Below are 17,131 nucleotides of genomic sequence, written 5' to 3' on the forward strand. Positions count from 1 at the left end.
GCGTTTCTCCTCAATTGAGCTAAATTGAATTATGTCTCTGTTTAATTCCTTGCTTCTTGTCTTGTTTAATAGATGTCATCGGGGTTTGAACCTGACCGGTCGGTTCAGTAAGTATGAATTGTTTTAGTTGTATTGTAAATTTAAAAAACGTTGCTTGGAGTGATAAATGAAGAATCTTTTGAGGAAAAACTATAGGTTTCAATTTTAGGTTTACGGCGTCAAAACAGGAAGTACATTTTCAACCCGCAATATCTGCAGTGAGCAAACCCGTCCAAAAAGATGGCCCCTTGGCACAAACACTAACACACCATTAATGCAAATTATTTACCACAAAACATTACAGGCATTAGCGGGGGAAAAAAATCCATAAATTAACCACTATGTTTTGTAAGCCACAGTGTTCATAATCTAGGAGAAAAATAGCAGGTTATATTCCAAAATTTACGGTATTTAAAAAAAATCTAAATGTGTGTATAAGTGCTTTTTGAGCACATTTAACAATTTTGCGAGAACAACAGTGCACATTTTATAACGTTTTCAATCCAAGCCATCACTCCAGCAGCACTGAGAGTGGACTTAGACAAATGACCTCCAGGTAATGTTGCAATTTTCAATGCCAACAAAGTAATTGACTCAGAAAAGTGATAATAAAACAAGATTAAACAACTGGACAGAAGTTCAATCTGCTCATTTTTAAGTGTTCCAACAACAAATGAGACTTTATCATTAAAAATATTTATTAGCACACAAAAGAACCAAAAAGTGAGTACCGGTATCGATTCCAAGGCACCAGGAATTGGTACCGTGTCGGTTCACATGTGAAAGATACCCCTCCCTAACGCTTCACGTGGACTCACGTGGGTCCGTGTGTATGGATATATGTATGGTCTCATCAAAACTTTGTAGTGTTTAACGAGTGTGTGTTTCTTTAATTACATTTCATTACATAATCCATGGAGCCAATTAGGGCTTTTTTTTTGTTGCCTCCCTTTTATGTAACCACGGGCAGCCAGCCTCTGTGTGTGAGTGTGCGTGCGTGCAGATAAATAAATAGTTTATCTGCTCAAGTGGCGCTGATCCAGTTTCTTATTGGAGCCGACTCAACGGACTGCGTCTAACTTTTTATTCTTTAATGAGCCATTTTCCTTTCCGACTGTCATTTAAATGTTGGCAGCTCGGCTCGGCTATTTCGCTCCCTTTAGAGACGTTTAGTTACACCTCTCAAGCCCGAGTTGGTCAGCTTCTGATTGGTTTAGATTTGGAACAGGTGTCAAAGACAAGGCCCCAGGGGCCACATCATTATATGTGGCCAGTGAAGAATGTATTCCTTCTTTTAATTTTGACAGAAAATGTACACGTATTTGTATGTCTTTAAAACTTTATGATCTGGTCATGCATAAAACGATATTACATCATCATTAGGGATGGGTACCGAATCTGGTATTTTTTTGGCACCGACTAAATCCAGACGGTCCTACTGGGCACCGATCCACGTAAAACCCACCCCAGCAGCACTGAGAGCGAACCTCTGGGTAATGTTGCAATTTCCAATGCTAACAAAGCAACTGACTCACAGAAACGCTGCAACATAAGTAAAGTAAGGCTCCATTTTTTTTCAAAAATTGCGCTAGCTTAATGCTAATATATATTGGCTTTGCTATTGACATGCTACTGATTAGCATTAGCTATTTTACATGGCGATTACAACAATTCTAAATCCGTTTATGAAATCTTTGGGCACCACACGATTCAATTTGATTCTTGGGTGTAACAAATCGAATCCGAATCAATTCTCGATTCAAAATCTATATTTTTTAATAACATCGGATGCCAGTTCTATGATTAACTACATCCCTCCATAAAACAGATAAAGAGCTCTGATCAATTTCTATATTACTTTTATTTTTTAACTGGTTTTAACTGGCCAGGATCTTCAGCTCTCACTGGATCGGTTCGCAGCTGAGTGTGAAGCGACTGGGATGAGAATCAGCACCTCCAAGTCCGAGTCCATGGTTCTCGCCCGGAAAAGGGTGGAGTGCCATCTCCGGGTTGGGGAGGAGATCTTGCCCCAAGTGGAGGAGTTCAAGTACCTTGGAGTCTTGTTCACGAGTGAGGGAAGAGTGGATCGTGAGATCGACAGGCGGATCGGTGCGGCGTCTTCAGTAATGCGGACTTTGTATCGATCCGTTGTGGTGAAGAAGGAGCTGAGCCGGAAGGCAAAGCTCTCAATTTACCGGTCGATCTACGTTCCCATCCTCACCTATGGTCATGAGCTTTGGGTTATGACCGAAAGGACAAGATCACGGGTACAAGCGGCCGAAATGAGTTTCCTCCGCCGGGTGGCGGGGCTCTCCCTTAGAGATAGGGTGAGAAGCTCTGCCATCCGGGGGGAGCTCAAAGTAAAGCCGCTGCTCCTCCACATCGAGAGGAGCCAGATGAGGTGGCTCGGGCATCTGGTCAGGATGCCACCCGAGCGCCTCCCTAAGGAGGTGTTTAGGGCATGTCCGACCGGTAGGAGGCCACGAGGAAGACCCAGGACACGTTGGGAAGACTATGTCTCCCGGCTGGCCTGGGAACGCCTCGGGATTCCCCGGGAGGAGCTGGACGAAGTGGCTGGGGAGAGGGAAGTCTGGGCTTCCCTGCTTAGGCTGCTGCCCCCGCGACCCGACCTCGGATAAGCGGAAGAAGATGGATGGATGGATGGATGCGTTTTGTTTGACAAAATTCTACCCAAACATTTAATAACGTCCAATACAAATAAGGCAAAAAGTGAAGTATCCAACATTTCTTTTCTAAAGTAAACCTGCACAGCAGATACGGGAATCTATATCACAATGTGATTTGCTTGAGAGGCTGGACAGGACAGATTAACAAATCGATTAATAATAGTTACAAATAAGAATCGCAATTAATATGAAAATCAAATTTCTTTGACACCCCTTACAGTATTAACACTTTTTGGGGCGCAACAAAAACACACCATACATTCTATATACTGCTGCACTCTAATGTCTTGGACTTGCAACTATATTTGCAACTTAATGAAATATTGCAAATAACACATCTAATAATAAAAACAAACTGTGCACCCCAGCCTTTTGGAACCAGCAGACGAGCTTGCATTTCCGCAAACCTCTGCTTAACGGGGATTCAGTAAATACAATAATCTAATCTGATTCATGAAATGTAATTCAAACGCTTATAAAACAAAGAGCGGAAGAAAAGACAATCAGTCCGAGCCTGGAGTTTGTTTTTCCAGAGAGAAGATGCTAATATTGACAGGCAGTGTTTGTTTGTTTCTTTGGCACAGTTGTTTGTGTTCTTGGACGGGACCAGGACCAATGTCATCGATGTGTTCTGGATGATCCGTCTAACTTGAATCCAACATGAAAAAACACAATGAACTACTGTTGTGCGGTATACCGGTACTTATGAATCACAAACAGTACTATACTCTGTTTGAAAAGTATCGGTTCCCCATATTTATTTATAAAAAAATTTAACGGCGCATCGTCACGGCTTTGCTTCTGAGATTGAAATAATCTATAATATTACAATAAATATTATTACTTATATGTTCGAACTTCAAAATATGTAGCCTGTTTGGGAATTGTGTGCTCGACTTCAACAATTAAAACAAAATTACAGGATTTCAGTTCAACTTCAGCATTGAAGGAATTGCCTCATCTAGTTATTCATAATATTAATAACAATCTTAAGTATTAACTGATACCGACGTCAATACGATACGATATCAGCATGAATCATAGTACATACTTATGATTCCGTCTTCTCGTCGTCCATATCGTTTCTGCTCGAAAGCATTCTTCATACATCACTCCAAGCAACGTTTGTAAGTTTTACAATATAACTACAACAATTCATACTTACTAAAATGTCCCACGTGTGATGTCTGTAGGAGTGTTTTCATGCATATTTTTACGTGCTGCCGTGATCTAATCAAGCTAGCGTCGTTAGTATTAGCTAAAATGCTAGCATCTTCAAAAGAAATTATTTTTACGATATGCTGAGAGCCAATAAAAAAACAGTTGCGGGTTGAAATTGGCCCCTGCGCTGCACTTTATACAACCCTGCATGAAATACATTATAATAATAATAACAATCTTGATTATCAACTGATACCGACATCAATACGATACGATATCAGCATGAATCATAGTACATACTTATGATTCCGTCTTCTCGTCGTCCATATCGTTTCTGCTCGAAAGCATTCTTCATACATCACTCCAAGCAACGTTGGTAAGTTTTACAATATAACTTCAACAATTCATACTTACTAAAATGTCCCACGTGTGATGTCTGTAGGAGTGTTTTCATGCATATTTTTACGTGCTGCCGTGATGTAATCAAGCTTGCGTCGTTAGTATTAGCTAAAATGCTAGCATCTTCAAAAGAAATTATTTTTACGATATGCTGAGAGCCAATAAAAAAACAGTTGCGGGTTGAAATTGGCCCCTGCGCTGCACTTTATACAACCCTGCATGAAATACATTATAATAATAATAACAATCGTGATTATCAACTGATACCGACATCAATACGATACGATATCAGCATGAATCATAGTACATACTTATGATTCCGTCTTCTAGTCGTCCGTAGCGGTTCTGCTCCAAAGGATTCTTCATTCATCACACCAAATAAAAATTGTAAGTTTTACAATATAACTAAAATAATTCATACTTACTAAACCGTCCCATGTGTGAAAGCTGTAGGTGTGTTTTAATGCATGTTTGTACGTGCTATCGTAATGTAATCAAGCTAGCATCGTTAGCATTAGTAAATGTGCTCACACGTTTACAAGTGTCTGTGTTAGTATTATTAACTTACAAAGGCATTCTTTCTGTATTGTTTTGGTTTCAAAACCTCCTCACTAAATTCACCAAAACATCATGTCAAGGTATGTATATAAACATTTACAAAATATTTCATGTTGGTATATATCTGCAGCTTATAGTTCGGTGCGGCTAATATATCTAAATATTATTTTTTTCTTTTAAAATTTGGTGGATTTGGCTGAAATATCGGTGTGCTCTACAGTCGGTAATTATTTATAACACAATTTATTGAATTTATATGAATCGGCACCAGGTTGTACCGACAGACTTCGATGGGAACCTATGAAAAGTACCAAATTCGGTACCCATCCGTAATCATAGCAGTAGTACTAATGAGTCACCGTAAGTTACGAACTATGAGCCGCTACTTTTTTCCAACGCTTTGAACCCTGCCGCTTATTAAATGGTGCGAATCATTTTAGGATTGTTCTTTGTTGACGGCCATAATGCAAATAGTTTTTATAAACACAAAGGCACCGAAATGGTGTGTTATTGTTTGTGCCATGGCGCCATCTTTGGACGGGTTTGCTCACTGCAGGTGCTGCCGGGTGAATGTCTACAGTGTTTCCTGCTGTTTAAAGCTTTGAACCGGAAGTACAAGTGCTTCTAATCGACCGTAGTGTTTTTACTTGTATTATTTCTTCATTCATTACTCCAAGCGACATTTGTAGGTTTTACAATATACCTAAAACCATTCCTACTTACTAAACCGCTCCATGTGTGATGTCTGTAGGAGAGTTTTCATGCATAATTGTACGTGCTGTCGTAGTGTAATCAAGCTAGCATCGTTAGCATTAGTGAATATGCTAACTTGTATACAAGGGTCTATGTTAGTATTATTAACTTACAATGGCATTCTTTCTGTATTGTTTTAGTTTAAAAAACTCATCACTAAATTCACCAAAATGTCATGCCAAGGTATGTAAATAAACATTTACAAAATCTTTCGTGTCGGTGTATATCTGCAGCTTATAGTTCGGTGCGGCTAATATATCTAAATATTATTTTTTGCTTCTAAAATTTGGTGGATGCGGCTAAAATATCGGTGTGCTCTACAGCCCGGAAATTACGGTAATTATTTATAACACAATTTATTGAATTTATGTGAATTGGCACCAGGTTGTACAGACAGACTTCGATGGGAACCTATGAAAAGTACCAAATTCGGTACCCATCCGTAATCATAGCAGTAGTACTAATGAGTCACCGTAAGTTACGAACTATGAGCCGCTACTTTTTTCCTACGCTTTGAACCCTGCCGCTTATTAAATGGTGCAAATAATTTATGGATTGTTCTTTGTTGACGGCCATAATGCAAATAGTTTTTATAAACACATGCAAAGGCACCGAAATGGTGTGTTATTGTTTGTGCCATGGCGCCATCTTTGGACGGGTTTGCTCACTGCGGGTGCTGCCGGGTGAATGTCTACAGTGTTTCCTGCTGTTTAAAGCTTTGAACCGGAAGTACAAGTGCTTCTAATCGACCGTAGTGTTTTTACTTGTATTATTTCTTCATTCATTACTCCAAGCGATGTTTGTAGGTTTTACAATATACCTAAAACCATTCCTACTTACTAAACCGCTCCATGTGTGATGTCTGTAGGAGAGTTTTCATGCATAATTGTACGTGCTGTCGTAGTGTAATCAAGCTAGCATCGCTAGCATTAGTGAATATGCTAACTTGTATACAAGGGTCTATGTTAGTATTATTAACTTACAATGGCATTCTTTCTGTATTGTTTTAGTTTAAAAAAGTCATCACTAAATTCACCAAAATGTCACGCCAAGGTATGTAAATAAACATTTACAAAATCTTTCGTGTCGGTGTATATCTGCAGCTTATAGTTCGGTGCGGCTAATATATCTAAATATTATTTTTTGCTTCTAAAATTTGGTGGATGCGGCTAAAATATCGGTGTGCTCTACAGCCCGGAAATTACGGTAATTATTTATAACACAATTTATTGAATTTATGTGAATTGGCACCAGGTTGTACAGACAGACTTCGATGGGAACCTATGAAAAGTACCAAATTCGGTACCCATCCGTAATCATAGCAGTAGTACTAATGAGTCACCGTAAGTTACGAACTATGAGCCGCTACTTTTTTCCTACGCTTTGAACCCTGCCGCTTATTAAATGGTGCAAATAATTTATGGATTGTTCTTTGTTGACGGCCATAATGCAAATAGTTTTTATTAACACAAAGGCACCGAAATGGTGTGTTATTGTTTGTGCCATGGCGCCATCTTTGGACGGGTTTGCTCACTGCAGGTGCTGCTGGGTGAATGTCTACAGTATTTCCTGCTGTTTAAAGCTTTGAACCGGAAGTACAAGTGCTTCTAATCGACCATAGTGTTTTTACTTGTATTATTTCTTCATTCATTACTCCAAGCGATGTTTGTAGGTTTTACAATATAACTAAAACCATTCCTACTTACTAAACCGCCCCATGTGTGATGTCGGTAGGATTGTTTTAATGCATATTTGTACATGCTATCGTAATGTAATCAAGCTAGCATCGTTAGCATTAGCGAATATGCTAACTTGTTTACAAGGGTCCATGTTAGTATTATTAACTTACAATGGCATTCTTTCTGTATTGTTTTAGTTTAAAAAACTCATCACTAAATTCACCAAAATGTCACGCCAAGGTATGTAAATAAACATTTACAAAATCTTTCGTGTCGGTGTATATCTGCAGCTTATAGTTCGGTGCGGCTAATATATCTAAATATTATTTTTTGCTTCTAAAATTTGGTGGATGCGGCTAAAATATCGGTGTGCTCTACAGCCCGGAAATTACGGTAATTATTTATAACACAATTTATTGAATTTATGTGAATTGGCACCAGGTTGTACAGACAGACTTCGATGGGAACCTATGAAAAGTACCAAATTCGGTACCCATCCGTAATCATAGCAGTAGTACTAATGAGTCACCGTAAGTTACGAACTATGAGCCGCTACTTTTTTCCAACGCTTTGAACCCTGCCGCTTATTAAATGGTGCAAATAATTTATGGATTGTTCTTTGTTGACGGCCATAATGCAAATAGTTTTTATAAACACATGCAAAGGCACCGAAATGGTGTGTTATTGTTTGTGCCATGGCGCCATCTTTGAACGGGTTTGCTCACTGCGGGTGCTGCCGGGTGAATGTCTACAGTGTTTCCTGCTGTTTAAAGCTTTGAACCGGAAGTACAAGTGCTTCTAATCGACCATAGTGTTTTTACTTGTATTATTTCTTCATTCATTACTCCAAGCGATGTTTGTAGGTTTTACAATATAACTAAAACCATTCCAACTTACTAAACCGCCCCATGTGTGATGTCGGTAGGATTGTTTTAATGCATATTTGTACATGCTATCGTAATGTAATCAAGCTGGCATCGTTAGCATTAGCGAATATGCTAACTTGTTTACAAGGGTCCATGTTAGTATTATTAACTTACAATGGCATTCTTTCTGTATTGTTTTAGTTTTAAAAAACTCATCACTAAACTCACCAAAATGTCACGCCAAGGTATGTAAATAAACATTTACAAAATCTTTTGCGTCGGTGTATACCTGCAGCTTATAGTTCAGTGCGGCTAATATATGTAAATATTAAGGGTGTAACGGTACACAAAAATTTCGCTTCGGTACGTACCCCGGTTTAGAGGTCATTTTCATTTTCGGTACAGTAAGAGAAAAACTAAATATACATTTTCTGGTTATTTATTTACCAACATTTGTAAACAATGGCTGTATCTTTTTAACATGACAATAACATACACACAGGGTCCATTGCCAGGGTTAATGCGGTCAACATATATAAAACTAAATAAGATGAGGCTCAGGATTGGTTTCTTAAGAAAACCTTTCTACATATAAAGTGCAACATTTCCACATATAAAGTGCAACATTAAAGGCCTACTGAAAGGCGATTTTCTTATTTAAACGGGGATAGCAGGTCCATTCTATGTGTCAGACTTGATCATTTCGCGATATTGCCATATTTTTGCTGAAAGGATTTAGTAGAGAGCATTGACGATAAAGTTCGCAACTTTTGGTCGCCGATAAAAAAGCCTTGCCTGTACCGGAAGTAGCAGACGATATGGGCGTGACGTCACAGGTTGTGGAGCTCCTCACATCCGCACATTGTTTACAATCATGGCCACCAGCAGCGAGAGCAATTCGGACCGAGAAAGCGACGATTTCCCCATTAATTTGAGCGAGGATGAAAGATTCGTGGATGAGGAAAGTGAGAGTGAAGGACTAGAGAGCAGTGGGAGCGATTCAGATAGGGAAGATGCTGTGAGAGGCGGGTGGGACCTGATATTCAGCTGGGAATGACTAAAACAATAAATAAACACAAGACATATATATATATATATACTCTATTAGCCACAACACAACCAGGCTTATATTTAATATGCCACAAATTAATCCCGCATAACAAACACCTCCCCCCTCCCGTCCATATAACCCGCCAATACAACTCAAACACCTGCACAACACACTCAATCCCACAGCCCAAAGTACCGTTCACCTCCCCAAAGTTCATACAGCACATATATTTCCCCAAAGTTACGTACGTGACATGCACATAGCGGCACGCACGTACGGGCAAGCGTTCAAATGTTTGGAGGCCGCAGCTGCATGCGTACTCACGGTACCACGTCTGCGTATCCAACTCAAAGTCCTCCTGGTAAGAGTCTCTGTTGTCCCAGTTCTCCACAGGCCAATAGTAAAGCTTGACTGTCATCTTTCGGGAATGTAAACAATAAAACACCGGCTGTGTTATCCGGCACAACAGTCAGGGGGTGCATTATACAGCGGGGGTGCGTTATCCGACACAACACCTGCCGCAATACACCGCTTCCCACCTACAGCTTTCTTCTTTGCTGTCTCCATTGTTCATTGAACACATTGCAAAAGATTTACCAACACAGATGTCCAGAATACTGTGGAATTTTGCGATGAAAACAGACGACTTAATAGCTGGCCACCATGCTGTCCCAAAATGTCCTCTACAATCCGTGACGTCACGCGCAGGCGTCATCATACCGAGACGTTTTCAGCAGGATATTTCGCGCAAAATTTAAAATTGCACTTTAGTAAGCTAACCCGGCCGTATTGGCATGTGTTGCAATGTTAAGATTTCATCATTGATATATAAACTATCAGACTGCGTGGTCGGTAGTAGTGGGTTTCAGTAGGCCTTTAAACTACTTCAAGTTGTTGCTCGGATTAAATAATATGACAAAACTTTTCTTCTGCATACAAAAAGTGCTAAATTAAACAGTTTCAAGTCAACTCAGCCTCAGATTAACTTTTCTTTTTCCCTCCCAGCCTTTAACCCTGGTGACTTTCACTCAATCTTCATATTTTTTGCCAGAAGAATCAGTTTATTCACATTGTCTGCAGAAAGAGCAGACCTGCGTGCAGTTAAAATGTCTCTAGCTGTGGAAAATACCCTTTCACTGGGCACGGAGCTAGCAGGTATGGCGAGGTAGTGCCTGGCTAACTTGGCAGTAAGAGGATATATGGGCTCTTTGTTCTTCCACCATAGAAGTGGGTCAAAATCTAGTTTTTAATGCAATATGGACTTAAATCTGCTGCTATAAAAACATTTGTTATTGCTTTAGCCCTGCCTGACTCGCCGAGGAGAGGCTGCTTGAATGCGGTGGGAGCTGTGTTTGTCTTTTTCTTCATAAAAGCGATGTTATCCATCGTTGTATCGCACCACGAAACCGAACTGTTCCCAAACGGGAGACCTTAACGAAACAGGAGGGTCTTTCAGCTCTGGCATTTTGCATTTTGTAGTAGCCCGGTCGCTGCTAGCATGCCGTGTGTTGTGCCTCGGTGTGCATTGTTTACACAACTTGCGGTGCGCTACGTGTGGAAACTCGTTCGGTACACCTCCGAACCGAACCGAATCCCCCGTACCGAAATGGTTCAATACAAATACCGTATTTTTCGGACTATAAGTCGCAGTTTTTTTCATAGTTTGGCCCAGGGGTCGGCAACCCAAAATGTTGAAAGAGCCATATTGGACCAAAAATGCAAAAACAAATCTGTCTGGAGCCGCAAAAAATTAAAAGCCATATTACATACAGATAGCGTGACATGAGATATAAATTGAATTAAGAGGACTGAAAGGAAACTAAATTACCTCAAATATAGCTACAAATGAGGCATAATGATGTAATATGTACATATAGCTAGCCTAAATAGCATGTTAGCATCGATTAGCTTGCAGTCATGCAGTGACCAAATATGTCTGATTAGCACTCCACACAAGTCAAGAACATCAACAAAACTCACCTTTCATGCACAACGTTAAAAGTTTGGTGGACAAAATGAGACAGAAAAAGAAGTGGCATAAAACACGCCCTAGAAAGTCGGAGAAAGTTATACATGTAAACAAACTACGGTGAATTCAAGGACCGCCAAAATTAGTAGGACAAAACGGTGCTCGCCAAATACTCGAATCAGTGAAGCATGTTTAATATAAACAGTGTGCTTTGTAACGATTAGGGAGGCTTGTGTCATGTTTGTCCTCCTACAGAAACCATATTAAAACAAAAAATATAAATTTTTCCCCTCATCTTTTTCCATTTTTCATACATTTTTTAAAAAGCTCCAGAGAGCCACTAGGGCGGCGCTAAAGAGCCGCATGCGGCTCTAGAGCCGCGGGTTGCCGACCCCTGGTTTGGCCGGTGCGATTTATATATGTTTTTTTCCTTCTTTATTGTGCATTTTCGGCAGGTGCGACTTATACTCCGGTGTGACTTATACTCCGAATAATACGGTACACGTATCGTTACACCCTTAGTAAATATATATACAGGTAAAAGCCAGTAAATTAGAATATTTTGAAAAACTTGATTTATTTCAGTAATTGCATTCAAAAGGTGTAACTTGTACATTATATTTATTCATTGCACACAGACTGATGCATTCAAATGTTTATTTCATTTAATTTTGATGATTTGAAGTGGCAACAAATGAAAATCCAAAATTCCGTGTGTCACAAAATTAGAATATTGTGTAAGGCTAATACAAAAAAGGGATTTTTAGAAATGTTGGCCAACTGAAAAGTATGAAAATGAAAAATATGAGCATATACAATACTCAATACTTGGTTGGAGCTCCTTTTGCCTCAATTACTGCGTTAATGCGGCGTGGCATGGAGTCGATGAGTTTCTGGCACTGCTCAGGTGTTATGAGAGCCCAGGTTGCTCTGATAGTGGCCTTCAACTCTTCTGCGTTTTTGGGTCGGGCATTCTGCATCTTCCTTTTCACAATACCCCACAGATTTTCTATGGGGCTAAGGTCAGGGGAGTTAGCGGGCCAATTTAGAACAGAAATACCATGGTCCGTAAACCAGGCACGGGTAGATTTTGCGCTGTGTGCAGGCGCCAAGTCCTGTTGGAACTTGAAATCTCCATCTCCATAGAGCAGGTCAGCAGCAGGAAGCATGAAGTGCTCTAAAACTTGCTGGTAGACGGCTGCGTTGACCCTGGATCTCAGGAAACAGAGTGGACCGACACCAGCAGATGACATGGCACCCCAAACCATCACCCAACCATGCAAATTTTGCATTTCCTTTGGAAATCGAGGTCCCAGAGTCTGGAGGAAGACAGGAGAGGCACAGGATCCACGTTGCCTGAAGTCTAGTGTAAAGTTTCCACCATCAGTGATGGTTTGGGGTGCCATGTCATCTGCTGGTGTCGGTCCACTCTGTTTCCTGAGATCCAGGGTCAACGCAGCCGTCTACCAGCAAGTTTTAGAGCACTTCATGCTTCCTGCTGCTGACCTGCTCTATGGAGATGGAGATTTCAAGTTCCAACAGGACTTGGCGCCTGCACACAGCGCAAAATCTACCCGTGCCTGGTTTACGGACCATGGTATTTCTGTTCTAAATTGGCCCGCCAACTCCCCTGACCTTAGCCCCATAGAAAATCTGTGGGGTATTGTGAAAAGGAAGATGCAGAATGCCAGACCCAAAAACGCAGAAGAGTTGAAGGCCACTATCAGAGCAACCTGGGCTCTCATAACACCTGAGCAGTGCCAGAAACTCATCGACTCCATGCCACGCCGCATTAACGCAGTAATTGAGGCAAAAGGACCTCCAACCAAGTATTGAGTATTGTACATGCTCATATTTTTCATTTTCATACTTTTCAGTTGGCCAACATTTCTAAAAATCCCTTTTTTGTATTAGCCTTAAGTAATATTCTAATTTTGTGACACACGGAATTTTGGATTTTCATTTGTTGCCACTTCAAATCATCAAAATTAAATGAAATAAACATTTGAATGCATCAGTCTGTGTGCAATGAATAAATATAATGTACAAGTTACACCTTTTGTATGCAATTACTGAAATAAATCAAGTTTTTCAAAATATTCTAATTTACTGGCTTTTACCTGTATATATTTTTTTTAATTTGGTGGATGCGGCCGAAATATCGGTGTGCTCTATAGCCCGGAAATTACGGTAATTATTTGAAACACTACAATTTATTTATTTTTGTGCTGAACAAGGCCACGGCACGGTGGTTGGGGACCCCTGATCGAGAAGCCAACTGCCAATAAAAATAGTTTAATAAAGAAAACGATTGATTATCCATCACTTCTGATTCCTCCTTGCGGTTTTTCCCCCCCCACGCCGCCCCCGCGGGGCACCCGCTTCTGCCTAGACGGGCTGCAGAGCTGCTCGTCAATACGGCAAACGGTGTAATGACTTCCTGGTTTACTGGGGGATGAGCACACACCTGCTGGGATTAGCGTGTGCAAGCTGTGTTTAGAATTGAGTGACTTCTAGAAGCCAGTGGAACACATTGAGGAGGGCAAACATGGCCACCGCGTCCATGTCGACTCATTGAAGACTAACAAGCACACTCACACACACACACACGCACACACACACACACACACACACACACACACACACACACACACAGCATCTGTGAAATAGTCTCCATTGGATGATTTAGCTGAATGCTTACACTCCGCACTGCATTCTGCTCTAAATGAGCTGTTGTGATAAATCCCCATTGCCAGGAAATTCTGCCGGCGGAGTTAAATGCTTGGATGTGCACTTTTTCTCCCCTGAAAGTGCCGGTTTCAATAAAGCCCCTTCCCGCCGCCAACAATTCATCTCTGCTGCAGGTTACAATGGAGGCTTTGTGCCGTGCTCGGATGATGAACGCTCGCCCGGCGACAACAAAGAACGTCGCAACCGAAGACGTTCGTTTGTTGTCGAACGCACAAACAGCTAAAAGTTAATCTAAAGTTTAAAAAACCCCGACATCGGTGACAAATAAAACCAATCAGCTTGTTTGCAAACAAATGGCAGCCAACCCTTGTGTGGTGTTCGGGTCTGTGGGACCCGTTTTCATTTTTTATTAAAAGAAAAATGATACAATTAATTCATTTTTCAAACTGAGACTCACTGACTTTGGCTCATTTTGTGAAGAACATATATCAGAATACATATTTAATGACCACACACTAGAGATGCGCGGTTTGCGGACACAACCGCGGAGTCCGCGGATTATCCGCGGATCGGGCGGATGAAATTTAAAAAAATAAGATTTTATCCGCTCGCGGGTCGGGTCGGGCGGATTAATTAGATATATATTTTTTTTTTTTTTTTTTTTTTTTTGCGGGTGGCAATTACACCAATTGGGAAATATATATACATAGTTAAATGTTGTTACCCACATACGAAAAACGAGCAGGCACCTGCAGCATATGCCACAACAGAAGAAAAAAAAAGAAAAGAGATGGACACTTTTATGGAGCGGAGAAGGGACGCCTCGCCGGGGTCCGGGACCGAGGCCCCTTCCCCCGAGAGGGCCCCACCGGGAGCCGTAGCTGAGGCGATCCGCGAGAAGGGTCCGACGCACGTCCAGGGTCACTACCGCGCCCACCGCACCGACACCCCGCCTCGTCCGCTTTCGCCGCGGCCGGCGTCACGCGCAGCAGGTAAGCAGCTTACCTGCCCGCCACCCCCGTGGCCGGGGGCTCGTAACAGGGGTCCAAGGGCCGCAGGCCCCGGTAGGTCCAGGACAAAGTCCTGGTGGAGGGTTCAGGGCTTCGCCCCCCGACGCAAAATGATTATTAGCATTCAGACAGGTTAAAATGTTGCTAAAACCATTACTTTTCTATCAGTCACAGTGACTTTTCAAAACAAAAATATTACAGCAAAAATCATATGGGTTGATTGACATGTTTATTCTGTAAGCTAACTTCAATAGTTTGAAATTATTTTGACAGTCAATGCCAGTTATCCTGTCAACCTTTCACAAGACTTCAATTTGTTAATTGAAAGTATAAATAGCATAAACACTTTTAACAGTATGTCGTGCTGTGAAATACAGCCGACAGGATTGCGCATGCATGGTGCAGGAGAACAAAGGACTTCTTTAATTTAAGGTTTGTGATAAACCATCAAACTCATTCGTTAAAAGGACTCTATAGTAATATAAAGCGAATTTTTCTTGACATTATCATGCAAGAAAAGTTTATTTTTGGGATCGCGATCACCGCGTAATGATTTTTAAAGGTTGCATTACATTATTAACTGTCCCATGTGATCAGCCAGTGCGATTGGAAGTCCATGCTCAATTATTGCCTCCGTAAATAAAACTTCAGCACTTATCACATCCAAAGAATCTGTTTGGGCGACGAAAAACGTTGAATGTTTTCCACTTGTATCGCTAGCAACGGCATTAGACTTGTGTTTTTTTGTCCCGACGTGGTCTTTTACATCGCTAATTCCTCCGTGTCCGATCGAAAAATCTTGTCTGCACAAGGTGCAATTCGCATAGTTTTCACCCTTTTTTTAAAATTTTTATTAATATTAGATATATAACAACGGGCGGATGGCGGGCGGGTGCAGTCCTGATCAAACGTTACATCGGGTGGATGGCGGATGGTTGACGACTTTCTGACGCGGTTGCGGATGAAATAATTGCCTATCCGCGCATCTCTACCACACACCATACACCCCCCTTACACTTTTCTATTACATATAAGATGTCCGGGTCCACTGGACCCGGAGCTAATAAAAGTGTGGAAATTGATGTTCTGTGTACCACACACACACACACACACACACACACACACACACACACACACACACACACACAGCAAGCTTAGACAGGAGGAGGATAGAGTGTAGGTACACAGAACATCAGAGGGTCAAATGTGCGAGAAAATGAGAGCAGACAGTGTTGACAAACAATGTTGCAACCTTGTGTGGGAACCGCAGGTGCAGAAACACAAAAGAAGAATCCCTGTGGGATGCAGAAACTGGCAGAGAGATTTTCCGTGCAACGTTCATATTGTTGTCACTCAGCCAGCGTTTGTGGGTCTGATGGATCCGTTGCATTTTGTGGCTTTCAATGCGTCACAATCAAACACTTTTATGTTAAAATACTGAACAGATGTTTATTGGGATAAGGTACGGCGGACGGGAGGAAACCATCCTCTGCTACCACGCGAACGACGGCGACGTGCTGCTGAAAAGTAGACGGCGAACGACGGAGACGTGCTGCTGAAAAGCAGACGGCGGACGGGAGGAAACCATTCGTGTGCTCACGTAAGAAAAGGCAGCTGCTGAAAAGCACGCCAAAGACTGTTCCCGAAAAAATAAAGAAGTCTAAACCATCTCACGACAATGTCTTCTCTAGAATGGTCCTGAGAACCCGCACGGCAGTTAGGACTGCCACACCATGTAATACTCTTCCATATCAGTAGGTGGCGGCCGGTATCTAATTGCTTTGTAGATGTCAGAAACAGCAGGAGGCAGAGTGCAGGTAAAAAAGGTATTTAAAGTTAAAGTTAAAGTTAAAGTACCAATGATTGTCACACACACACTAGGTGTGGCGAGATTATTCTCTGCATTTGACCCATCACCCTTGATCACCCCCTGGGAGGTGAGGGGAGCAGTGGGCAGCAGCGGTGGCCGCGCCCGGGAATCATTTTTGGTGATTTAACCCCCAATTCCAACCCTTGATGCTGAGTGCCAAGCAGGGAGGTAATGGGTCCCATTTTTATAGTCTTTGGTATGACTCGGCCGGGATTCGAACTCACAACCTACCGATCTCAGGGCGGACACTCTAACCACTAAGCCACTGAGTAGGTAATGCTTAAACAAAAAAATAAACAAAAAGGTAAGTGCCCCTAAGAAAAGGCATTGAAGCTTAGGGAAGGCTATGCAGAACAAAACTAAAACTGAACTGGCTACAAAGTAAACAAAAACAGAAT

The 17,131-nt window shown here is 41.4% G+C and overlaps 1 protein-coding gene across 1 annotated transcript in view; it reads right to left on the reverse strand.

The window, feature by feature from the left end:
• The window catches only part of LOC133577912 (netrin receptor UNC5D-like), a 771,105-nt gene that overhangs the window by 421,685 nt on the left and 332,289 nt on the right, over window positions 1–17,131 (reverse strand). The gene's annotated exons all lie outside the window — the stretch shown is intronic.

Source organism: Nerophis lumbriciformis, linkage group LG39 (genome assembly GCF_033978685.3).
Source record: "Nerophis lumbriciformis linkage group LG39, RoL_Nlum_v2.1, whole genome shotgun sequence".
Classification (NCBI taxonomy): domain Eukaryota; kingdom Metazoa; phylum Chordata; class Actinopteri; order Syngnathiformes; family Syngnathidae; genus Nerophis; species Nerophis lumbriciformis.